Source organism: Erinaceus europaeus, chromosome 1, assembly GCF_950295315.1.
Source record: "Erinaceus europaeus chromosome 1, mEriEur2.1, whole genome shotgun sequence".
In the NCBI taxonomy this organism is placed as follows: domain Eukaryota; kingdom Metazoa; phylum Chordata; class Mammalia; order Eulipotyphla; family Erinaceidae; genus Erinaceus; species Erinaceus europaeus.
In genome coordinates this window covers 163,919,565-163,947,450 of record NC_080162.1, presented here as the reverse complement: position 1 = coordinate 163,947,450, position 27,886 = coordinate 163,919,565, and the positions used below count along the sequence as shown (strand labels likewise).

At 38.9% G+C, this 27,886-nt stretch overlaps 1 long non-coding RNA gene across 1 annotated transcript; it reads right to left on the bottom strand.

The window, feature by feature from the left end:
• Window positions 1-14,694: 14,694 nt before the first annotated feature.
• Window positions 14,695-19,532, bottom strand: LOC132542042 (uncharacterized). Its single transcript, XR_009553180.1, has 3 exons — window positions 19,299-19,532; window positions 15,351-15,456; window positions 14,695-15,079 (listed from the first exon to the last, which is right to left on the bottom strand). It is a non-coding gene; the product is annotated as an uncharacterized LOC132542042 (long non-coding RNA).
• Window positions 19,533-27,886: the final 8,354 nt, after the last annotated feature.

Below are 27,886 nucleotides of genomic sequence, written 5' to 3'. Positions count from 1 at the left end.
AGGGTCTGAATAAAAATCCAGTAACTGAGTTCTTCCCATGTACTCTCTGGGCATTTGGAAACAGTAGACAACAATTATAAAAATGAAAACAAAGTAAAACTTACATTCTTTAAGCTACCAGTTGTGTCCAGCTTCATGGGAGCACGGATCATAAAGTTCAATAATTCATCTTCTGCAGGCCTCCTATAAGAATTACAAGATTGGGACACAGAAGTGGATCACTCAACTGAGCACACAATTCATCATATATGAAAACCTTGGTTTTAAGCCCATAGTTGCCATATGAAAGCACCTGCATGGGGAACATGGGGAAGCTTTATGAGTAGTTGAGTGGTGATGTAATATCTTTCCTTTTCTCTCTCTCTCTCTCTCTCTCTCTGCCTGTCTATCTTTCACTCTCTAGGAGAAAAGAGAGAGAAAGGAAGGAATGAAGAATTACAGTGATACATTTGTACACTGTAGTCCCCTCTCCAAAACTCCAGAAGGAGATTTATAAGAACAGTATCCACCAAGTTGGAAGAACACTTAAGGCAACTGGACAGCAGGAACACACACCCTGTTCCTTAGTGCCTGGCCTTTAATTTTTACCTCCATTTGTTTACTACCAAGTTTCACCATCTCACATTTCTCTGGGAAACCAACATACTTCAGATCTCTTTCCAGCTTCAGTATAATAGTGGCTAAAGACAAGGTTCTGCACCTGCCACCAACCCCCCACCCAATTCACAAGTGAGAAGCACATTGACTGGGGCAGCCACTCACAAAGTCCCTGACCTCCCTGCATTAAAGGCTTAGCTATGTGTTCTGCTGCCATTGCCTTAGCATTCCCTATCCACATGGGTTTATCATCTGACATTGGAACAATCAATGTTGAATCTCTAGATACGTGAGAAATAGATGTGTTCTCTGACTACAACGCTGCTTTAGTCTCCAAGCACTACACATAATATATGGGCTACCTGTTTTTAATTTCTTAAATTAAATGCCAGAGAATACAGACTAACAGAGATCACAGTCAGGGTTTTCTCATGTGAATGAAGGCAGAAAGTTTAAAAAACAATGGACTTACTAATGTCAGAAAAATAGAAGGATGTACTTAGCTAGTAATAACAATGACAATAATAATAGCAATTTTTTTGTATGTGGAGCTAGGGTTTCATGCATGAATGATTTTACTGCTAGCCAACTTTTTCATTCAGATGGAGAGTAATGAACACTGGGTTGTCACACACCCATGTGTTGTCACATACCCATGTGATACAGGGCCTTGAACCTGGGGTGCATATATAACATAACATGTTTGCTACACAGAGAGCTGTTACTCCAGCCCCTGTAACTGTAATGTTTGCACTCAACCAGGTGTGCCATGGCCTGGCCCCTTAGCCCCTGTAATTATAAATCAATATGAGAAGCTAGATAATACGATACAGAATGCCTTGGACTGAGGCACTATGCTCAAAATCGACATATATTAAAAACAATCAATTTACACATGTTGCCCCATGTTTACAGGTGGTTAAATGTTTGGGATAGTACCTTGGATAGATAGGCTGAGCTAAGCAGAGATTTTTTTTTTAAAACCCTTCAGGTTAGAACTGCAAGAAAAATTTAACAGATGAGAGTTATGTCTGGCAACTGGCTAATGTCCAAGTGCAATCAGCAAATTAGTAAATCTTTCCCATGTCAACCAACCTAATGTGTGTTCACAGGGGAATGGTTTCTGCATTTCCTTGCTGATGTCTTTATCAGAGCCAACTGCTCCACTAAAACAATACTCTCAGTCCCATGGAATTGAGGAACAACTGCCAATTCGGCACAATTGTGACTCCTGGAGGACAGTGACTATGAATGGATTACATTTATGTCTCTCATGGTGCTTTCAATGGAGGGCTTATTTTGTGTAAATTCAGCCAGACTGCTGGAAGGCCCTGTCACTGGGGTTTATCATGTGCCATAAAAGAGCCTGAACTATTCATTAGCATCCGGGTGATAAAGTAAGCATCACTTAACTTCCAAATCCGGAGTGGTGGGTTATCTGTGACTAAGACTTAATGAAATGACTTGTTCATGATTTTGTGAACCGGATTTCTTGACACCGTTGAGTGGGCTGAATGTCTGCCAAGAGAGATGCATTTTGTAGATGTGCAATAAGAGAAAGCCAAATAGCAGTTTTTAAGAAGATTTATTGGAAACGATAATATTTCACATCACCAGAATTCTGTAATTTCTGACTTTGGGTTTAAGAAGACTGATGGGGGGCACTTAAAGGAGGCTAGAGGGAACATTGAAGGTGGCATTTATTCATTTGGCTCTCTCCTGGATAAGCTGTTTTGGGCTGTGTACAAAGGTGTCTGCCATTCCAGATTCTAACAACTGACTCCTCACCCTCCTAGGTCTAGGAATGCTAACATTCATCTTCAAGCTATTGTATGTTCTTTGTGGCAATCCTATACTGATGTGCTTGAAAACAGCCCACTACAAAAATCACAACAAAACAAAGCACAGCAATCACACACACACACACACACACACACACACACACACACACACACACTCACTCACTCACTCACTCACTCACACCACAATCCCTCACTGAATTACTTAATTTGAGTGCTTTATCTCTTTCCTGCTGTAACACTGAATGCACATGATTTCAACCTGAGAAATAATTTTTAAAAATAGCCCTAGATTTATCATGTATCTTCCTACTTTTTCCGCTAGCCTTGTTAAAGAAAACTTTTTAGAACCCCTGGTTAGAATCTTGATCTTTTCAAGCTGTGTTTCTCTTTCTTTCTCTCTCTCATTGCCTTCTTCTTTCTCTCATTGCCTTCTCAATTTATCTCTGCCCTATCAAATAAATAAATAAAATGGAATCTTAATCTTTACCTTTCTGCCTTCAATTTCTTATCAACTTAGAAAATGTCATGGGGGGAGTGGTGGAAAGAGGGTGCCATGGCCAGGTGGCTCAAGGACAAATGCAAGGATCTGGGTTCAAGCCACCACTCCTCTGTGGTGGGGACACTTTGTGGAGGGTGAAACAGGTCTGTAGGTGTCTATCTTTCTCCCTCTCTATCTTCCCTCCTTTATTAATTTCTCTCTGTACTCTTGAATATATGTATGACCTTTGGGAGTGGTAGATTCATTGTGCTGCCACTTAGACCTAGCAATAACCCGGGAGACAAGGGTCAGGTGTTGGCTCACATGGTTGAGAACACATGTTACAATGCACAAGGACCTGGGTTCTATCGCCTAGTCCCCACCTTCAGGTGGAAAGCTTTGCTAGTGGTGAAGCAGTAATGTCTCTATCCAATAAATATATAAAGATAATTTAAAAGAAAAATTTAAAATAACCCTGGAGAAAAAGAAAGCCATACTTATCTCTTAATAAAAATTAATTAATATCTGAAAATAAAGCCACTTATGTTCTTGCTGTTACCAAAGCTTAATCTTCTACAAAAAAAATGTGTGGGGGTGCACCACAGCCTGGTGTAAGAATCCCAGTTTGAACCCCTGTCTCGCCACCTGCAGGGGGTCACTTCACATGCAGTGAAGCCAGTCTGCGGGTGTCTATCTTTCTCTCCCTCTCTCTGTCTTCCCCTCCTTTCTCAATTTCTCTCTGTCTCATCCAACAACAATGACATCAGTGATAACAATAATAACCACAACAATAATAACAACAGCAACAATAACAATAATAACAACAGCAATGATAACAAGGGCAACAAAAGGGGGGAAATAGCTTCCAGGAGCAGTGGATTTGTAGTGCTGGCACCAAGCCACAACAATAACACTGGAGGGAAATAAATAAAGAAAGAAAGAAAAGAAAAATTACTAAAGCCTAATTGATTACAAAGATTCAAATTTCACTGTAAACATAAGCTGCAAATGGCATAAATGACTTACTAGTTGCAAGTGGCCTTGATAACACAAGTAGTGCTACATGCAAATTAGCGCTAATGTGAACGTGCCTTTGCCACTTGAGACTAATGTGTTTCAAGTGAAAAAAAAAAAGTTTCATAGTACAGAAATTTCTCAAGATTTTAAGCTCTGTCAATTGTCTTTCATCTTTTAATTGGCCTTGAAGCAGGCATGGTAATCACCTTTGCCACTACAGGCTATAGAAACAAACCTTTGAAGTTAAAGAGAACTGCTCCTATACTGATACATTTGTCAAACATGTATTAAGTGCCTACTATATGCCAGACACTGTTTGGCTTACAGATTTCAAAACTGAATAGGATACCATCTCTTTTGTTGTTGTTGTTTGTCTGTTTTCTTATAGAGACAGAAATTAAAAGGGACAGGGGAGTCAGAGAGAGAGAGAGAGAGAAAGACAGACACCTTCACATGTAAGCACACCCCACCATAGCTGGGGACCAGGGGATTGAACCTGAGTCCTTGTGTACTTATAATGTATAACGTATAAGAGGTGCACCACCACCCAGTCCCAGTACCATCTTGTGCAGGTCTAGCTTCGCGGGCAAGAGACGACCAAGGATTCATGCTGAGTGGGACACAGTTCAGTCTTTATTGATGAGGAATGCAGAGCAAGCTAGCTATCTCTAATCACAATCCTGTCCTTATATATCTCCTGAAGCAGAAATGTCAGGAAGAGGAAGTACATAGGATAGGGGGTGGGGAGAAGGAAAAAGCACTGGAACTAGTGGGGATTAAACCAATGAAAACAACGATTATGTAAACAGACCACAGCGGCAAGCAATGTAACAGAAGGGGTCTTAGAAGCAGAATTTAGAAGCAGACCAACAATCTTGGTCTTAAGAAACTCTCAGCTCCCTGTGGAGATAGAAACATAAAAGGAAAACAGAAAATATAGTGAGGAAAATAGTGCTAGAGAAACAAAAATGTAGTACCGTAGCAGCATTATAATAGTCAGCAACTTAGAGTGGGTGGTTATAGAAAGCTTCCCGGAGGAGAGAGCTCCAGAACTAAATCAACAACTGTAGGCATGCAGAACTTCCCATAGCACATCCTCCTAAACGTGATGCAGAAACTTCAAACTCAACAAGGTTCAAAGTGTAGTAAGAGGTAATTACTAACTTAAATTGAATGCACTTCCTCTGTATTTTCATTCTCCAATGCAATTTAGTTACTTAAAATACACATAAGGACAACAAAAGATAGCCAGTCAGATGACTCCAAAGGCCTAGAAATTTAACTTTTCCAAAGGGTTGGCAAGAGTGAGCTAATTGAGAACAAGGATGGAGACAGATTAAAAATAGTGAGAGCTCAAATGTAGCTGGAGATTTATTTGAGGTCTAGGCTCATCAAGCCTGTTTGGGAATCTCAAGACTCTGATTAGGGCCCCAGCTGATGGAATGGCCTGATAGTGAGTAAAGAGTCATGGTTAAAGTATGCCAGTCTCTTGCCCTTATTCAGCTTTGCAGTCCTTACTTTGATAAGGTGAGCTTGGAGTGAGTGAGAGAACTGTAATAGGAAGTAGGTGAGGAGGGTATCTAAGTCTAAGTGGACACTATTTCATTATGAACTTGATACTGACTCACTAAAGACTATTGTGTATCTTTGCTTTCAGGTATATATTTTGTCCTAATTTATAGATACATGTAAACATACGCTCTATCTTACAGGACCTGGCCTATATCTAGGTTTTGGGACTTTGTTAGGAAGTGAACCTCCTGGAAGGAATTAGAGACTACCATGAAAGGAAAGGTCTCACCAGAGTGATGAGGGTGAAGGGTTGGCAATCCATGCCTGATGTCTCTGTACATAGTCTGAGGTGAAGCATGCTGAGATGGTACTTGTTGCATTGATTAGGTTAGAATCAGTGGATGCAATATCATTTGGCCTGATTTGAGAGAAGCATGCAGGGAAGTGAGCCCCACCCCAGAGGTTCCAGGATTGGGAGAAACATAAGCTCTAGAGACAAAGCGGGAGACTCCTATTGTCTTAGGGTTTAAGGAGACAATAGATAGTTATTGCAATAATCACATTGTTCGGCAAGTGGGTTAACTCTGAAGAATTCGTTTGTTAGGATTTGCTGTATCATACACACCCTCACTATATTTTATGTCCTTTGACATTGCAGGGTAAAGTAAAGTAAGTGTTGCTGGCAGTTCTTATCTTTTTTTTTTAAGTTTATTTATGTAGTAGGTTAATAGGAGTATAGATTAACATAGTTCCCAGCACCATGGATCTATGTCCCTATGTTTACCCCCTAAAAATGGGCTTAAAATCTATCCTCTTCCCACTGCAGAGTCTTACTTTTATGCAATACTCTGAATCGAGTCCATGTTCTGCTTTGTGTTTCCCTTTCTCCTCTCCTTCTTCTCCTTCTCCTCCTCCTCCTCCTCCTCCTCCTCCTCCTCCTCCTCCTCCTCCTCCTTCTTCTTCTTCTTCTTCTTCTTTTTCTCAACTCTTATTTATAAGTGAGATTATCCCAAACTCAATTCTCTTTCTGGCTTATCTCACTTAACATAATTTATTCAAGCTCCATCCAAGATAGATTGAAGAAGGTGGACTCATTATTCTTAATAGCTAAGTAGTATTCCATATATAGTATATACTGCAATTTTCTCAGTCATTCATCTTCTATTGTACCCCTGAGTTGCTTCTAGGTTTTGGCTATTATAAATTGTGCTACTATGTTCTTGTCTTTTAACACCTTGAATATGCCACGCCACTCTCTCCTAGCCTCTGTGGTTCATACAGAAAAGTCTGACTTTATAAATCACTTTATTCTTCTCCCTAGCCACTTGTAAATTTTTGCTTTTGTCCTTGATAGTTTTTGTCCTTTGATAGTTTCACACTGATGTATTTTGGTGCAGGACTATTTGGGTGGGAAAATTTGGGAGTTCATCAAATGGTCTCCCAAGTTTGGCTGAGGGGTCTGTGACTTCTATAGCTTTAAACAGCAGACCTGATATTCTTTTCTAAAATTTTATGTTTTATTAGTGATTTAATAGTGATTATACAATTTTAAGATAATAGAGGTATAATTCCATACCACTCCTACCACTAAATTTCTGAGCTCCTCCCCTTCCAATTTTAACCAACTATTTCTCCCAAGATCACAGTTATGGCTTGAATATATATATATATATATATATATATATATATATATATATATATATATATATATACATGTATATATATAATTTTCTTTTTTCACGTACTAGTGTTTCAGTGCTCTACTTTTTTTTTTTAATTTAAGAAAGGATAAATTAACAAAACCATAGGGTAGGAGGGGTACAACTCCACACAATTCCCACCACCCAATCTCCATATATCCCACCCCCTCCCCTGATAGCTTTCACATTCTCTATCCCTCTGGGATCATGGACCCAGGGTCATTGTGGGTTGCAGAAGGTAGAAGGTCTGGCTTCTGTAATTGCTTCCCCGCTGAACATGGCCGTTGACTGGTCGGTTCATACTCCCAGTCTGCCTCTTTCTTTCCCTAGTAGGGTGGGTTTCTGGGGAAGCAGAGCTCCAGGACATATTGGTGGGGTCTTTAGTCCAGGGAAGCTTGGCTGGCATCCTGATGGCATCTGGAACCTGGTGACTGAAAAGAGAGCTAACATATGAAGCCAAACAAATGGTTGAGCAATCATGGACCCAAAGCTTGGAATAATGGAGAGGAAGTGTTAGGGGGATACTTACTGCGAACTCTAGTGTACTTCTGCTTTCAGGTATATATTTTGCAGTAGTTTATGGATACGTGTGAACATATGCTCTCTCTCACCAAAACTAGTGTATATCTAGGTTTTGGGACTTTGTTAGAAAGTGAACCACCTGGGATGGAATTAGAGAATACTATGAAAGGAAAGGTCTCACCCGAGTAATGAAGCTGAAGGGTAGTCATTCCACACGTGAAGTCTCTGGACACAGTCTGAACTGAAGCATATTGAGGTGGCAATCGTTGTGTTGATTAAGTTGCGATCGGCAGATGCAATATTATCTGATATGGACTGGGAGAGGCATACAGGAAAGTGGGCCCTATCCAAAGGTTCCAGGACTGGGGGAAGTAGAGGCTCTATAATGGAGATGTGAGGTTCTTGCTGTCTTAGGGTTCAAAAAGACAATGGATAGTTAATGTTATCATCACATTATTTGGTAATTGGGTTAACTTTGAAAAGTCCTTTTGTTATGTATGGTCTGCTGTACAGTACCCAGTTTCTTGTATATAGCTGTGCTATTGGTTGCTTCTGATCTACTTGGTCTAGGCTTTTGAGAGAGTCCGTATATCAAATACACAGTCTATATATTTAAAAGACTCAGTCTGTGTTTTAAAAACTTCGAGACATACAATTAATTTCCCCCCTCTCATATTAATTAACTAGTGATTTATATGACTACATTTTACTAGGAGTGTACATAAACACCATTCCCACCACCAAAAGACTGTGATCCATCCCTCCCACCCACTCCCACCCCCCACTAGCCCAGGAAGCTGCATGTCTACCCCTCACCACAGAGAGTGCTCTACATTTCACCTGTGAGTGAAATTACCCCATAGTTGTTCTTCCTTTCTCCTCTACCCTCTCAGATAAGGGAAGCAATGCCTGACTTCCTCAGGTGTTCTATAGGAGATCTTCCCTCCAAGTGATAGTACAAAAAACCATGGTTTCTTGTCACAGAAGTGCTGGATCCCTGTGGAACTAGGGTTCAGAGTTCCCATTTTTCCTTAAACTTTCTCCTCCCTCTGGGAGTATGGACCAAAAATTTGGTTAGTGGGGGGAGGACAGAAAGAGAGAGTTTTGGCTTCTGTAATTGCTTCTCTTCTGGGCATGGACATTGGCTGGTCAGTACATACCCCCAGCCTGTTTCTATCTTTCCCTAGTGAGGTAGGACTCTGGAGAGGTGATGTTCTGAGACATATTGGTGAAGCCATCTGCCTAGGAAGGTCATGATAGGAGAAATAAAGCAGGAAAAAAATGTTGAATAAGCAAAGACCAAGGAGTAGGAATAGAGACAATAAAAGAAGGGACCCTAGTGGAAAGAAGCTAGGATATCTATTTTGAGTATATTCCCAGGAGCTCAGGGCCTTAAATTTTTTTTTTTCTGAGCTTGATAGTTAACATAAAGATGGCTAGAAATAATCTCTGGGAGGATGTTGTCAGAGTGCGGAATAGAAATAGAAAGCCAGTTTAGGGCAGAATGTGGCTCCCCAAGATGAAAAGATACAAATATAATTAACTGGTTACATGTATCTATCCTAGGTCCCATGCATAGTCATATTTAGCACAAGGACCTGAATGGCCTTGGGTCCCAGTCTTATTTCGCAAACCATAGTCATAGCTAGGAACATTCTAGGGTACACACATTGCAGGACCAGTCCTCCTCAAGTGATAGGTTGAGATGATCCAGCCTGCATTCAGAGTTGGGCTATCCTCACAACTGCTAGTTTGTAATAAGGGTAAGGTTTTGAAGAGGCCCCAAAGGGGCTAATGAGGACACTGTTGATGGGGTGGTCAGTGATGGCAAAGAGAAGAATCCATTAGAGTTCTAGGCCTCATGGGCTATATTTCACATAAGAATATTTCTAAGCCAAAAGTAAATTGAGACACACTGAACAAAATCAAGAGAAAAAGAGAAATCCAATTTTTTTTTTTTTTTTTTTTTTACTATGTATGTGACCCAGGTTTTATAAAACCCAGCCCCAACTGTGCTGGAGAAAACTTCTGTGCAGCGGTCTCTTTAATCTTTAATTCTCTATCTCCCTCTCTGTCCCCCCAAAAAAAACAAAAGCAGAAGAAGGCCAGGAAATGACACAGCTCACTGAATGCACACGTTGCCATGTGCAAGGACCCAGGTTCAAGCCCCTGCTTCAAGTCCATCTGGAGGATGAACACTTTGTAACTGGTAAAAGAGGTCTCTGTAAGTGTCTATCTCTCCATGTCTCACCTTCCCTTCTCAATTTCTCTATGCATAACTAAATAAAATGGAAAGAAAAATAGAAAAATAAAAAGCCACCAGGAGTGTTGAATTCATAGTACAGACACTGAACCCCAGCAATACGCCTGGTGGGAAGAAGGAGGAAGAGGAGGAGGAGAGAGAGGAGGAGGAGAAGCAGAAGCAGAAGCAGGAGCAGGAGGAGGAGGAGGAGGAGGAGGAGGAGGAGGAGAAGAAATAGAGTCACTTGGAGCACCTGTCATTTATCATGATACTAACCAGTCTCTCAAGAGAGATTTCCTTTATTGCTTATGTTTATGATAAAGACTAAGATTTGAGCAAACATTGGGCATACATAACTCCATTTAAAATAAACTGTTAATAAGTTATTAGAACCAAAGATTCACTGAGACACCTATAGAACATTAAGGGAACCCTTTTGTGAGTGTTTGTAATTTCTTTTTAAAATCAATTTATCAGAAGTGTATTATCAGTAATGGGAAAGTAATACAATTTGAAAACAGCATTAGAGTAAAATAAATAAAAATTATAAATTATTTAGAGTATAGATTTTATTTTTTTAATGTAAGCTGAATAATATTGTCACTCCTATTTTTTTTCACTTTGCAAAACAACTATCTTAAGTGTGAATATTATAAAATTTCTAAATCTAAATAAAATAGAGTCTGCTTTCTTTTCACACCACCAGCAAGTGTTTAGTAATAATTGTTGTCATGGGGATGTTATATTGCATTGATCTGGGCATCGAACTCTGATAATGGTGATTTGTGCCTAAAGACTGAAAGAAGTTAGTAATGTCTTATATTCCCCAGAATAGATGCTTCTTGCTTTGTATATTTCCATCACACCCTCCAAAATAGACATAAAAACTTGGAAACCATAAGTATGTCATTACTTTATATATTATAGTGGATTATAAAATAGCGGTGTATTTATGTAGCAATTTAATCTAATAATAGATACAGTCTCTGAATGAAATGTCATTAGTGGCTAGTCAATCAATGTTTGTTTACAATGAAGAAAAATAGTATTTGTTTACAATGAAGAAAAATAGTAACTTGCAATGAAAAATTCTGCTATCATGTACCATGAGGTATGAGGTTCTGAGGAAGACACACTGCAATTTATGTGGCATCCCTGACCCAAGTGTTTAATCTTATGACTGTACTCATAAGGAAACATTAGAAAAATGTAAATTATAGCACAATCTAGAAAATGAATAACAGGTTTTTTTTTTTTGAAATGTTGAATTCACTGGGGAGGGTGCCTACTTTGCTATGTCTATGACTCAATTTCTAGTCCTGACATTGTATGTGAGATGTTAAGAGGAAGCTTCCATGCTATTGGACCTCTCTCTCTCTCTCATCTGTCTCTTGTTATGAATTTTTTAAAAAGTTATCTAGAGTGATGGAATCATATATTAACAAAGTTTTTTTTCCATAAAAAATAAGTAAATAAATAACCTATGTTGGATCTTAAGCCAAACACACACACACACACACACACACACACACACACACACACACACACACTCCGCTCTTTTGCCATGTGTGACCCAGCTTTGAGCCTGGTCTTCACTGTATTGTAGGAAACTTTGGTGCTCTAGTTTCTTTTCTTCTGTCTCCTTGTCTATCTACCTCTGTTTTGCTTTCTTTAATATTTATTTATCCCCTTTTGTTGCCCTTGTTGGTGATTTTTTAAATTTATTTTTTTATTCCCTTTTGTTGCCCTTGTTTTTTGTTGTTGTTGCTATTGATGTCTTTGTTTTTGGATAGGACAGAGAAAAATGGAGAGAGGAGGGGAAGACAGAGAGGGTGAGAGAAAGATAGACACTGGCAGACCTGCTTCACCGCCTGTGAAGCGACTCCCCTGTAGGTGGGGAGCCGGGGGCTTGAACCTGGATCCTTATTCTGGCCCTTGCTCTTTGCGCCACATGTGCTTAACCCGCTGTGCTACTGCCCAACTCCCTGGGTTTTTTAATATATATTTGTAGTTATTATTGTTACTGATGTCATCGTTATTGGATAAGACAGAGAGAAATTGAAAGAGGAGGGGAAGACAGAGAGGGGGAGAGAAAGATACCTGCTGAGCCGCTTCACCTCCTGTGAAGGGACTCCCCTGAAGGAGGGGATCCAGGGTCTCAAACTAGGATCCTTATTCTGATCCTTGCGCTTGATGCCACCTGCACTTAACCCAAGACTCTACTGCCTGTTTCCCTTCTGTCTTGCTTTTTTAAATTCAAAAGAGTTGTCTCAGAATGGTGAAGCACCAGAGACCACCATTTTTTTTTTAATTAAATAAGTTCTTCAGTGAAGATGATTGTGTAAGTACTGAATTTCCCAATTTTAAGCAGTATACTATAATGATATGAGTGAATATCATTGTTCTTTGGAAATATATTCTGAAGTATTTAGGGGGTTCCCGGAAGATGGCGGACTGAGAAGCTGCTAGTGGCTTGAGCTCTGACCACATCATCTGGAAATGGTAGGATTTTCTGCCTTTAGTAGGCCAGTCAATAAGGGGTCCTAGCGGTGACACCAAGGAGGTGACTATGACTTAATTTGGGTTTAAAAATAGAGTAGAAAAAAAGGGAAAAAAATTTTTTTCTTTTAAATTATTATTCCCAACGCGCACCTCCCCCTCCCCCATAACCAGTCCCTGGGGACCAGCTCCTAGCAGGCTCCCCTGCTGAGCTTTTTTCTTTACCAAGATTCTTGTCTCACCAGAGAGTATCATTCATTCTAAGTCTATTCCCTTCTGAAACCTCTGGCCTTTTTTTCTTTCTAAGTAGCCAATCCCCCCCCCCACATAGCTAATTAAATAATAAAAAATAAATTTAAAAAAACCTCTTTCCTTTCACCGCTCTTTTATTACTGTTCTTTTTCTTATCTTTTTCCTTTTTTCTCTCTCTCTTTCTTTTTCTCATTCTTGTCATCCTTTCTTTCTTAATCCTACAGCTTCCAAAGCCACAGACCCCATCCCCCACACCACCAAACAGTGTGCTTTCACTGAATTCACTGATATACGTTTGGGAATTATTTTGGGGAAGAATTCTGACTCAGAGTGGACTCTCACTGCGAGTATCTCTGCTCAACTTCCCTTCCTCCTTTAGCTACTCCTAGAATATACAGTGGATAGAAGATTTGCATAACTGTCTATTCCAGCTATCCTTGTCTAGTCCTGAGGTTTTCTTTTTCTTTTTTTTTTTTTTTTCTTTCTTAACAATCAGCTGCCTCTGCTCAAGAGGTTTGAGGTAATCTGGGACAGGTTTTTTTTTTTACCCTGCTCTATTTTATTATTAATATTATTATATGTAATTATATATAATATATAATTATTATATATCTTCCCCCCCTTTAGGTTGATCAGAATTAACTCTTAGGGTATCTTTCATTGCTAGGGTAGTGGGCATCTTATCTATTGTGGGAGGAACTTGTCTGGTTACTCCTACCTCCTCTACGGACTCTCCCCTTCCTCCTCCTCCTAGCTAATTAAAAAAATTAAATAAAATTAAATTAAAAATAAAGTAATAAAAAAAACTTCCCTTTCACTGCTCTTTAATTACAGCTTTTTTTCTTATCTTTTCTCTTTTCTCTCTCTTGTTTCTTTTTTTTTTTTTATCTTGTCATACACTTCTTCCTTCCTTCTTCTTTGCCTTTCTGAATTTGTGAATTATTTTGGGGAAGAAATCTGACTCAGAGTGGACTCTCTATGTGTGTATCTCTGCTCTACTTCCCTTTCTCCTCTTGTTACCCCTAGAATATACAGTTGATAGTAGATTTGCATAACTGTCTATTATTTCTATCCCTTCTTTCTTTTCTCTTTCTTCTTCACTGGGATTTGGTTACTATTTTTTCACGGACTGGAGAAATTGTTTGGCTAACTGGTAGTAATTAAACTGCTTTAATACTTGCTTCAGTTGCTATTGTAATTCCTGAGGTTGGTGAGTGCAATTGTCATAAAGGTATTTAGTACAGTGTTGCTTGTACTCAAAACACAACAACTGAGGAACAACAGAGCATAAAAAAAAAAAAGAAACACATAAATCAGAAAATGGGTAGATCAAAAACAAATAAAACTGCTACTCTGAAGTATTTAAGATTAGTATATCAAGGTGTCTGCAATTTATTCTCAAATGGCTCAGAAAAGAAACTCACACACCTTAAGGTTTGAGAGGGAACAAAAATGGAGGTATGAAAAATGTAGGAAAATATTAACAACTAAAAACTGGTGAGAATATATACAGAGGTTAATACAATTCTCACAACTGTTCTATATGGTTAAATTATCAAGACTGAAAGTTTAAAAATATATACTGGTTAAGTGTAAAGAGGTGTTATATTAACATTGGAAAATTTGTGAAATTGCTTGCACTTCTTATGAAACACACTCATTAATTTAGGATGAGATCAAGCAAATGTAACTATGAAATAACCTGAGGCTATTTTGCAATAGTCTGATCACATATCTTGACTGTTTATTGCCAACCAACACAACTTCCCAGACTTCCCTTGTAACATGATACATAGCCATGTGCCATAGCAGAATGGTATTCTGCTTGAGTTGTTTTCATAGGAAAAATTGTTCTTATTCTAACTATACCCAGAGTCAGTGGTTGCTGCTGTTAGCACTTGGGAAACATCTTTGAATGTAGGCTGAAACAAAAGTATTAACAGCTTGGCATTCACATTCACATCCACTGTTTCAAAACAAATATGAAACAAAGAAAGGGCTGAGACCAGTCAACTGACCTGGATTTCTGAGTTCCATAGAAAGAAGGGGCAAAGCCAGAGGCTGAAAGACATTCCAGACTTTTTACTTTATTTTAAATTTTAGTTATTTAAAAAAGGAGACATTAACAAAACCATAGGATAAGAGGGATACAACTCCACACAATCCCCACTACCAGATATCTGTATCTCATCCCCTCCCCCTGATAGCTTTCCTATTTTTTATCCCTCTGGGAGTATGGACCCAAAGTCATTGTGGGATGCAGAAGGTTGAAGGTCTGGCTTCTGTAATTGCTTCCCTACTGAACATGGGCATTGACTGGTCGATCCATACTCTCAGCCTGCCTCCATCTTTCCTAGTGGGGAAGGGCTCTTGGGAAGCGGAGCTGCAGGACACACTGGTGGGATCATCTGTCCAGGGAAGTCTGGTCAGCATCATGCTAGCATCTGGAACCTGGTGGCTGAAAAGAGAGTTAACGTATGAAACCAAACAAATTGTTGACCAATCATGGACCAAAAGGCTGGAATAATGCAGATGAAGTGTTGAGAGGTACTCACTGCAGACTCTTGTGTACTTTTGCTTTCTGGTACATATTTTGCCCTAGTTTATGGATCCATGTGAACATATGCTCTATCTCACGGGACCTGGTCTATATCTAGGTTTTGGAACTTTGTTAGGAAGTGAACTACCTGAAATGGAATTAGAGAATACTATGAAAGAAAAATTCTCACTGGAGTAATGAAGCTGAAGGGTTGTCATTCCACACCTGAGGTCTCTGGACACAGTCTGAAGTGAAGCATCCTGAGGTGGTACTTGTTGCATTGATTAGGTTGGGATCTGTGGATGCAATATTATTTGGTATGAATTAAGAGAAGCATGCAGAAAAGTGCGCCCCACCCTAAGGTTCTAGGACTGGGGGAAATATAGGCTATATAGTGGAAATGCTGTCTTAGGGTTCAAGAAGACAATACATAGTTATTATCACATTATTTGGTAATTGGGTTAACTTTGAAAAATCCCTTTGTTAGGATTTGTTGTATAATACCCAGCATCACCATAATTTATTTCCTTTAACATTATTTGTATATAGCTGTGCCACTGGTTGCTTCTGTTCTCCCTGGTCTAGGCTTTTGAGAGAGTCAGCATATCAAAGAATCAGCCTATGTATTAAAGAGACTCAGTCTGTGCTTTAAAAAGTTTGAGACATACAATCATTTTTCCCCTCTCATATTAATTAAATAGTGATTTGTATGACTACAAATTAATAGGAGTGTACATAAACACCATTCCTACCACCAAAAGACTGTCCCATCCCACACACACACAAACCCACCCCCACCACCCTGGGAAGCCGAATGAATATCTACCTTCACCCTCATCCCAGGGTTTTTACTTTGGTGCCCCACTCCAGACACTCCAGACTTTCTAAAGACAACTAAGATGAGACTCAGTCATAAATACAAAACGTTTGAAAGAAGAGATATAGTGTTGGCAGGAGTAAATAGCATAATGGTTATGCAAAGATACTCTCATGCCTGACGCTTCAAGATAGAAAAGTTCACTGCAAGTTAGCAACTTTGGGTAAATCTACTATTTACCCAAAAAGTATATATTTAATTTTATTTATCTATTTATGTATGAGAGAGGAGGAAAGAGAGAAATCCAGAACATTACTCTGGCACATGCAACACCAGAAATTAAATTAAGGACTTCTTGCTTGAGAGTTCAATGCCTTATCCATGGTGCCACTTCCAGCCTTACTATGTATTCTCTTAGCTCCCTTTTATGAAATTGATGATTGAGAATTCCCTTAATTAATTGCTGAGGGAAGCTATACCTGTAAGTAGGACTGTATATCTCTGTAACAGTCAAAAACATGCCTATAATAATTCAGTTTTGAAGAGAGCAGGGAAGTATTGATCACAAATAATACAAAATTAAAAAGGGTTACTGCTGTCTGGTTGTGTTTGACACCAAGTGTGTTTACTAAGGGCTCCCTATGAATTGACTTGGAAAAGTCATCCAATTTCCCTACTCCCCCCTTATCCTGAATTGTTCCTTTTTGCCAACATGTATGAAGAAGTGTATCATCAATTAAAATCATGCCACTGTACATATGTGCTGTTGTATAAATGGACAGACTGTTTTGTTTGAAAATGTGCAACACAAGAGATTTTGAGTGGTAGTTTACTGCAAATAACTGTCAGAGAACAATACAGTCTTTCCATTAAATAAGTATAAGGGGGCCGGGCAGTGGTGCACCCGACAGTGCACCCGATGGTGCACATAGTACTAAGCATAGGGACCCACACAGGATCCAGTTTCGTTCCCCCAGATCCTCTTATGTAGGGAGGATGTATGTTTCAAAAAATGGTAAAGCAGGTCTGCAGGTATCTTTCTCTCACCCTCTCTATTTCCCCCTCTTCTCTCAATTTCTCTCTGTCCTTTTGAATACAATGATTATCAGGAGAGGTGGATTGACAGTGCCAGCACCAAGCCCCAGCAATAACCCTGGAGGCAATACAAATAAATATAAGTTCGCCACCCAAGAAAAACTGTTGGCCATGAAAGCTAAACTGTTTCTAATACCTGACGGCTCCCTGCTAGGAAGTCAGTCATACCTGGTGATCCATTATTTCCTTTTAGCCAATGAGGTACCATTAGCTCTGCAATGTTCTTATTCACTGGAGTATAAAGTTCTGATGAATTAATAGGTTTAAGGGAGAACAATCTGAGTTCTAACTCTGGTTGTTCTCAATGGTAGAAATTGCTCTACTCTCCAAAGGGAGGCTGGGTCAACATATTCTGTCACTTGAAGAAAACTGGTTCTGAAATGAGTACAGCCTAGATCGCTTCTACCTGTGACCATGGAATATGAGTTCAGACCAGCAGGGATGCAGAGGTCACACAGGCTCCTGTGCTGTATATGGACAGATATGGATGGTCAGATCGATGAAGTTTACAGTTAATGGTATTTATATACATTTCTAATATTTGGGAGCTACTTTCTACCCTGATCTAGCTTTCTAGCCCTATTCCCAACTCGAACATAGTCTTCCCAGACAATACTTTCAGCTTACCTGCAAATTAGCTATCAGGCTCAAGCAAATATTAGCAAAAACATGGGCCCTTTGGAATATAACTAAAATAGACTTCCTAGTTTCTTCCAACAGAAAGACCCAAAATCTCATCTGCTATATTTTTACCTTTAGGATTCTGCTTACTAAACAATTTGTTCTGCTTTATATCTTTTTTTTTTAAAAAAATATTTATTTCCTTTTGTTGCCCTTGTTATTTTATTGTTATAGTGATTGTTGTTGTTCTTGTTATTGATGTTGTTGTTGTATAGTACAGAAAGAAATGGAGAGAGTAGGGGAAGACAGAGAGGAGGAGAAAGATAGACACCTGCAGACCTGTTTCACCACTTGTGAAGCGACTCCCCTGCAGGTGGGGATCTTGGGCTTGAACCGGGATCCTTATGCTGGTCCTTGCGCTTTGCGCCACATGCGCTTAACCCACTGCGCTATCGCCCGACTCCCTCTGCTTTACATCTTAATGTTTTGCAGCCATCAAGTTTTAGATACTACCATGATGCAAACCTGACTTCCCTGGGCAGATGACCAATGTCTTCCAGAACCCCACCTCCTCAGTACCCTATCCCTCTAGAGAAAGATAGAGGCTGGAAGTATGGATCAACTTGTTAACACTCATGTCCAGCAGAGAAGCAATTACAGGAGCCAGACCTCCCACCTTCTGCACTCCATAAGATCTTTGGTCCATACTCCCAGAGAGATAAAGAATAGGGAATCTTCCAGTGGAGGAGATAGGATATGGAACTCTGGTGGTGGGAATTATATGGATTTGCACCCCTCTTATGCAACAATCTTATTGATAATTACTAAATTACTAATAAAAATTAAAAAAAAAACCTAAATCTTGTTATTCTGATACAGGCAGTACAAGTTTTGTACAAATTTCCTTGATTGGTCTGCCTCTGATTTTTTTCTCCTATAAGATGAGTATGAAGACAGTACAAATGTAATAAGACATTGAGAGGCTTCATTGATTTAACAGATAAACATTTTGAGTATTATGCACAATATTTAATTTGCATTACAGAAATGTTATATAGACATGTAGATGACTATGCCAGAATGATCCCATGGTGTTTGTGTAATTTAGGGTCTGTGCACTAGGGTTATTAAACTGAAATATGAGAGAAAAGAAGACTCACCTTAATTAATCCTGTATCAACTTGTTTACCATCATACCTCTCTCTCTCCATAGTTCTACTCATCTCTAGTTTATGGTGCTGCTAGGGACTGAATCTCAGGCATAAAGGCTTTTTGCATAATCATTGTGCTGTCTCCCCAGCCTACCCTGATCTTCACAAGTTCTGATTTCTCTTGTGCACACTTGTGAACATAGTCATGAGAAATCTTAAAAATAATAGTTCTAACCTAAGTCAGTTGATTTATATCCATAATCTTTTGCCTCTCTTTTCCATATCTCTTCCTCAGGTCCTAATTCTGGGACAAAAGAAAAGAAAAGAAAAGAAAAGAAAAGAAAAGAAAAGAAAAGAAAAGAAAAGAAAATGAGGTTGTTCCTCACAGCCTGCCTTGCCTCCCTTCCCCAGCGTACCAAGACAAATAAAGGTTTTGTTGTTCGTCTCAACATACCATCAACACAGCCTGCAGCACCACTGTCAGCACCAGCACTGTGGTGCCAGGGAATCCATTGGAGTGACACTGTGCTCGTGCCAATTTGCTGCCTGTCCTCCTTCAGAAGCTAAAGCAAAGTATCTGCCAGTTTCTAAACTTCTCCAAGCTCGGGAAGAAGATACTGGAGCTGGTAGAGTCCAAATCAATTTGATCATACAGAAGCTATGACAACACTAGCTGGCAGTAGAATTGACCCCCATGTAACACCCCAATAATATTTGCAAAACCGGGGAGTCGGGCTGTAGCGCAGCGGGTTAAGCACAGGTGGCGCAAAGCACAAGGACCGACATAAGGATCCCGGTTCGAACCCTGGCTCCCCACCTGCAGGGGAGTTGCTTCACAGGCGGTGAAGCAGGTCTGCAGGTGTCTATCTTTCTCTCCTCCTCTCTGTCTTCCCCTCCTCTCTCCATTTCTCTCTGTCCTATCCAACAACGACAACAACAATAATAACCACAACAATAAAACAACAAGGGCAACAAAAGGGAATAAATAAATAAAACAAATATTAAAAAAATATTTGCAAAACCACGTAACACAGAATTGGACCAATTAAAAAACATTGACTCAGCTAAACCATCTGACTGGACTCTGAAGAGAAGGGTGGGGGAATTGCAAGGAATATCCCATAACAGCTCCTTATCTGAAAGGGACTCTTTTCTCCTGTCCACTTTCCACTCTGAAAGTGTACTATTCTGTGCACCACTCACTCATTGTTTTTTTCTGAATAATATATAAAATATACCATCCTTTTAAAAACCTCTGTTGGTATAGCTGGCTGCTTTTATCCATTATTTGGAACTTAAAAAAATATATCTTCACTCCTATTAGCAGTAGTCAAGATATAAAAATAATTTAATAATAATAATCATCATTCATCAACAGATAAATGAGAAAGAAGGAAATCTCATCATAAAAGACAATATGGATGAAACTTGAAGATAATTGTGTCATAAGTTAAATATGTCAAATAGAAGAAGGCAAGTATTAAATAATTTTAGTGGTGTGCGGCACCTTAAAAAGTCAAACTTATAGGAAATAAAAATGAAAGAAAGTACAGTGGTGATTACCAGGGCTGGGGAAAGGCAGAGAATGGGAACTGATGTCCAAGGATCAATAATAAGTTAGCTCTGAAGATTTAAATGCACAACATCTTGATTATAATTAATAATACTGAAAGTTATTAAACAAGTAGATCTTAAATATTCTCAAGAGAAAGCCTACACATGCCAGGTAAAGGACTACAAAATCTGGATAAGGGCAAGAGACTGTGTTACTTCAAGGTTGCCTTCTTGGTCAATACCAAGCTACTACATCATCTGAGGACCTTGTTACGAAATCCTTGGATTTTCACATAAGTAATATGGGCCTAGGCATCTAGTAGATCTCTTTCTCCACCAACACTGATCACTTGTATCACTAACATCATCGCAAGCCCTCCTGTGGCCCTCTCTAAGACTTTGCCCTCACTATAAAGTAGCAATGGTAGGGACAACCAACTCTCCTATAGAAGGCTGAGTTATCCTATCCTGCCACTAGGGGAAAACTGGTGCTGAAATGAATACAACCAGAATGTTTCCAACTATGACCAGATTTACAGGGACTCAGGTTACATGGGTTCCTATGGTAAGTTTGAATATATACGGGCTCTGGGTCAGATTGATGAGGTAAATAGTTAATCGTATTTATATATTTTCCTCATGTTTGGGAGCTACTCTGTGTCCTAATCCAGCTTTCTAGCCTTATTCTCAAATCTGACACTAGCTTCCCAGACAATATTTTTAGTCGACCTGCAGGTAATCTAGCAATCCTAGACATACCTAGACCTTGGAACATACCTAAAATAGACTTTCTAGCTTCTATACACCACAAGATCCCTGTCCTCAACTGCTCTATAACTACTTTATGGTTCCTGTTTATTAAACATTTTGTCCTGCTTTATATCTTACCACCTTTCAGTCACCGAGTTACAGATGCTACTATCACTTCCCTAGACAAAAGAACTCAGCAATGTGCCTGGGACTTCACCACTCCAGAGCCCTACTCCACTAGGGACAGATAAAAACAGGCTGGGGGTGTGGATCAAGCAGCCAATGTCCATGACCAGCAAAGAAGCAATCACAAAAGCCAGACAGACCTTCTACCTTCTGCACCCCATAAAGAATTTTGGTCCATGGTGTATTGCACCAAAGTAAAAGTCCTTGGGGTGACAAGGCAGAAGGTTCAGATCCTGGAACCTGACGGCAAAGAAGGACCTAGTGGGGGTTGTATTGTTATGTGGAAAAGTTTTGCATGGACAAACCATTGTATTCTACTGTCAGTTATAAACCATTAATTCCCCAATAAAGAATTTTTTTAAAAAAGAATTTTGGCCCATACTCCCAGAGTGGGAAAAATGTTAGGGTAAGATTACCAGAAGGCTCTGCTCTCCAATTCCATCAGAACCTAGAAAGAGAAGAGAAAAAAAAGTAAGGACACCCAGAAGTAGTAACAGGTTTAGGTGTGACTTATAAAAGAATAGAAAGTAGGACCGTAGGAAAAAAGGGCAAATTATATATACATATATATAATAGTCAGCACTATGTATGCATTGGGAGAATTACTGCAGTTTCCAATGGAGAGAATGGGGACACAAAACTCTGGTGATGGAAATGGTGTGGAATTATACCTCTACTATCACATAATTTTGAAAGTCAATATTAAATAACTAAAAAAAATTTTTAATGCTCAAGAGACCAAAAATATAATTATGTGATATGGCGGGAAAAAATGGTCAATATTGCTATGATAATAGTTGCTTTGTACTTCATATAAGTGCCTCAAATCAATACTTTATACATTTTAAATGTAAACGATGTTCTGTATCAGTTACATTTCAGTACAGTTGAAGAAAATGGAAAAGACATTTGAGAAAGGAAAATAAAAATCTTAGATCCTCTGGGAATTTGCCTGTTTTTTCATGCATGCCACCTATGTTCAAGCCCCCTGCTTCACAGCACTGAGGGAAGTTCAAGTGCTGAAATCTGTCTTAGTCTCTCTCTATTTTTCTGTATGAAGTCCTATTTTTTTTAAAAAAAATCTTAAATATTCTCACCATGTAGGGCTAGGGAGATAGCATTATGGTTGTGTAAAAATACAATCATATCTATGATAGTATACTAAAAAACAAACAAACAAACAAAAAACCTAAAGGGAGGGTAGATAGCATAAGGGTTATGCAAACAGACTGTCATGCCTAAGGCACCAAAGTCCCGGGTTCAAGCCCCTGACCACCATATGCCAGATCTGGTAAAAAGAAAAAAAAAAAAAAAAAAAAAAACCTTAAAGAATCCAGCAGAAAGCTATAGGAAATCATTAGGAAATATATCAAGGTGTCATGCTACAAAATCAAGTGTACTCTTACCCTATTTCTCTTTCCTTACTGGGGCAGGGTAGAATATTCATTTTGATGATATTAATTCTTCCAATCCATGAGCATGGGGTATCTTTCCATTTCTTTGTATCATTTTCTATTTCTCTGAATAGTGACTCTTAGTTTTCAGTATACAAGTCTTTCATTTCTTTATTCCAAGAGATTTATTGATTTTGCTTTGATAGTGAATGGGGGTGATTTCTGGATAGCCTCTTCTTCAGACTTAGTGCTTGCATAAAGCAATGTCACTGATTTTTGTACATTATATTCTTACCTTTAGCTTCTTGATTATTAAATAATTTGTTCTGCTTTATATCTTAATGTTTTTTAGCCACTAAGTTGTAGACGCTACCATGACACTAACCTGACTTCCCTGGGCAGATAACCTCACCAATGTGTCCTGGAATCCTGCCTACCCCCAGAGCTCTGCCCCACTAGGGAAAGACAGAAATAGGCTGAAAATATGGATCTGCCTGCCAATACCCATGTCCAGTAGAGAAGCAATTACAGAAGCCAAACCTTCTAGATTATGCACCCCATAATGATCCTGGGTCCATGTTCCCAGAGGGATAAAGAATAGGAAAGCTTTCTGTGGAGAGGATGGGATGTAAAATTCTGGTGGTGGAAACTGTATGGAATTGTACTCCTCTTATCATATGGTCTTTTTGATCATTATTGAATCAATAAAAAATCATTAAAAAATAAGGACAACACCATAAAATAGGACAGTTAGTGTCCCAAATCTCTCTTGTCTGGGCCATTTTGGTGCCTCTGCTGCTCTTTCCAGAGGTCATTGTTCTGTCTGGTAACAACGTAAGTGTTTACAGCACATATTTGTATAGTAGAGCCAGTGGATCCTATATCTCTGTGCTTACTTTGTAGCTGAGATAATAGCTGACAGGATCTCATGACAGTCAGTAAGACACTTCAGTGTCCAGTGATATTTCTCAGAGAAAAGTGGCCTTCTAGGCAAACCAAGAGGCTGAAGGGCTTCCTCCATAACCTGAACCCCCCAGCCCTAGTATAGAAGGGTTCATGCTTAAACCTGCCATAACTGAATGGTTAGTGCTCTTTGTAATTTTTTTCTCTCTCTCCAATCAAACATTTAATATAACAGCTAAGTATTTTCCCTTCCCTGTGTAATGGAAAATGAGTCAATCAATGGGAAAAAATAGTACAAAAACATGCACAGTTTAATATAACTAGAAACTATCAAATGTGGCGTTGGATGGAAGACAACCCTTGAAGTAAACTAATCAAAAGTGGAATTGCTATGAAGAGCCTAAAGGTTCTGTTTATCTGCACTATCAGCTCAGATCTCTCCTGCTTTAAAAGCTCAAGTAGCCGTCTTATTTACAATGAATGCCTCTGTTCTTCCAGTGATCACACTGATCCTCTTGCCAGCAGCGTAGAAGAAGCTATTGAAAGTCATTTTTGTCATTTTTCATCTTGTGATTCTTTAAGAATTTAATTGTTCACTATAGGCTACCCAGATGTTCTTTAGAACTATAAGCTCATTTTAGAATTATGTCTTAAAATCTTTTCCTTTTTGCTTTCACTTCTTTCTCTAACCAAACAATCTTCTCTTTTCTCTGTTAGTTTTTGTCTTGAATGAATGTATCAGTAATAATCTCATTCTTAGTTTCATGAGCAGCAGAATTTATTAAATAATTCTTTGGGAAACTTCCAATAGCTCCCCACAGCCTTCGAAATAGCATTCTCCTTGGCACATCTGCTGCAGTATGCTTTGATCACATTTTTTTTTTTTTACACTGTGAGTGCAATGCAATGTACCTTATTATGTCAAGAGGCAATGAGAGTTATAGCAATATGGTGATGTAGTTGAGCAGTGTGAAGAGAATTGAGAAAGGAGCAAAGAAAAGAGAACAAGATTATATGTCATATACAAATGAAAATTAACCCACTCCCTATTCTAAAAAGCCCTTTCTATGTAGAGCATAAGTCAATGGTGGCAACAGAAGATCAACTCAGGTCTGAAGAGTTTGATTTTTTTTTTTGCTATTTTTTAAATTTATTATTATTTTTTTATTTAGAAAGGATAAATTAACAAAACCATAGGGTAGGAGGGGTACAACTCCACACAATTCCCACCACCCAATCTCTATATCCCACCCCCTCCCCTGATAGCTTTCCCACTCTCTATCCCTCTGGGAGCATGGACCTAGTGTCCTTGTGGGTTATAGAAGGTGGAAGGTCTGGCTTCTGTAATTGCTTCCCCGCTGAACATGGGTGTTGACTGGTCAGTCCATACTCCCAGTCTGTCTCTCTCTTTCCCTAGTAGGGTGTGTCTCTGGGGAAGCTGAGCTCCAGGACACATTGGTGGGGTCTTCAGTCTAGGGAAGCCTGGCCGGCATCCTGATGGCATCTGGAACCTGGTGACTGAAAAGAGAGCTAACATATGAAGCCAAACAAATGGTTGAGCAATCATGGACCCAAAACTTGGAATAGTGGAGAGGAAGTGTTAGGGGGATACTCACTGCAAACTCTAGTGTACTTCTGCTTTCAGGTATATATTTTGCAGTAGTTTATGGATATGTGTGAACATATGCTCTCTCTCACAGCAACTGGTGTATATCTAGGTTTTGGGACTTTGTTAGAAAGTGAACCACCTGAGATGGAATTAGAGTATACTATGAAAGGAAAGGTCTCACCCGAGTAATGAAGCTGAAGGGTTGTCATTCCACAAGTGAAGTCTCTGGACACAGTCTGAAGTGAAGCATGTTGAGGTGGCAATCGTTGCGTTGATTAGGTTGTGATTGGCAGATGCAATATTATTTGATATGGATTGGGAGAGGCATACAGGAAAGTGGGCCCTATCCAAGGGTTCCAAGACTGGGGGAAGTAGAGGCTCTATAGTGGAGATGTGAGGTTCCTGCTATCTTAGGGTTCAAAAAGACAATCGATAGTTAATGTTATCATCACATTATTTGGTAATTGGGTTAACTTTGAAAAGTCCTTTTGTTATGGTTTGCTGTATAGTACCCAGTATCTTGTACATAGCTGTGCTATTGGTTGCTTCTGATCTACTTGGTCTAGGCTTTTGAGAGAGTCCGCCTATGAAATACACAGCCTATATATTAAAAAGATTCAGTCTGTGTTTTAAAAAACTTCGAGACATACAATTAATTTTCTCCCTCTCATATTAATTAACTAGTGATTTATATAACTACATTTTACTAGGAGTGTACATAAACACCATTCCCACCACCAAAAGACTGTGACCCATCCCTCCCACCCACTCCCACCCCCCACTGGCCCAGGAAGCTGCATGTCTACCCCTCACCTCGGGCTTTTACTTTGGTGCCCTAGAGTTTGATTTTTTATGAACCTCGTCTAAATTTTCTTGTCCTCTTATAAAAGTCATTACTTGATGGTTTGATATAATATTTAATCTCATGGGCAGATAGAACACATACAAAGAAATGTAACAAATGAAGAAAGAGAATGGATTTGCCCAATAGATAGATTTCTTATCAGCCCCTTACAGTAAGAATTTATAAAGAAATTGAAGCCTGGCCCTCACTGGATTGGATTGGTGCTCTTCTCTCTCTCTCTCTCTCTCTCTCTCCATATGTATGTAATAATTATTTGAGAAACTTCCAGTAGCTCCCCACAGCCTTAGAAATAGCATTCTCCCTGACACATCTGCTTCAATGTATATATAAATATATATATATTTATAATATTTATAGAGAGAGAGAGAGATAGATAGAGAGAGATAGAACATCACCAATCCAATATATATTATATTATATATACATATATTCCTCTTTGTCTTTATTTGAAAAAAAAAAGTTAGGAGAACTTGAAATTAGAGCTATTATAGTGAGATTATTAAGTATTTAAAATAGGGGGAGGACCAGGGAGATATTAGACTGTCATAACATAGAACTTGTATCCTAGGCACCCTAGTGGCCAGTAGTTCAATTTCTAGAAGCACCTATACTAGAGCTGAACAGTGCTCTAGCCTCTCTCCCTCTCTCTCTTCCTCTCTCTCTCTTCCTCTCTCTCTCTCATTCTTTCTTATAATACATGAATAAAGAAACATGAAAAATTCAAAAATAAAAGTAAAGTAGGGGAAAGGGATCAACATAGTGAAATATTACCCTAGTACTATTGCTACCAAGCTTATAGCATTTGTCATCACTTAATCAGCTTAACTAATTTAATACACCATAGTAATAGTAAAAAGTAATCTTTTACTACCTTTGTCACTAGGCCTTCCTGTAGGAATTCCGGTTTGTTGGGCAGGACCACCACCCCATTATGTGTCACCAGTTTATCACATCTTTCCTTGCAAATTTTGCTACTGTTTGAACAAGCATTATAACAGCTGTCTCTGGACTGACTCTCTTTGGAGTCATTTGTGCCATCAGAAGCATTAACAGTCTGGATTAGCGAGTTTTCTGAGGAGAAACATGGCACCATGGGATCCCATAAGATGCCACTTACTTTCAGTTTCTTAAAGGACATTCTCTCTGCCCCTCCCAGGTGAAGGAGCTTATGAAAAAAACTTCACCAATACAGGTTTCTCCAGTGAATTCTCATGAGGGTCCCAGACTGTACACAATGTGAGCCACAGTGCTATAAATACCACTACTGACATGCCACAAACACACATACATTTTAATGGAAAAAATGTGACACCTCAAAAGAAAATATTATCTATAGAGTATCAACCCCAAGATGATTCAGATGTTAAAGTCATAAGTATACTAAAGCAGCTATGTTCAACGAAGCAATACAACCCAGTCTTAAAACTGATAAAACACAAAGTTGAGAAATAATATCTATGAAGAAAAGAAAAGAAAAGAAAAGAAAAGAAAAAACAAAAAAGGGAATTTCAGAAGCAAAAACTACGGTATCAGATTCCAACAGAGATGGATGAGGCAGAACTCTGGTGAAGGAACAGTATGGGATTATACCCCTATTTCCTTGGAATTATGTAAATCAATATTAAATACTACTAGTAAAAAAATTCAGGGTGAAGAAAAGTCATAAAAAGAATGAAAATGAGAAAAATCAGAATAATACTAAAATATGTCTTAATGATCTTAGGTTTGTATTTATTTTATTTGAAACTTCCTGAGTATGAAGCTCTATGTTATGCTTCAAT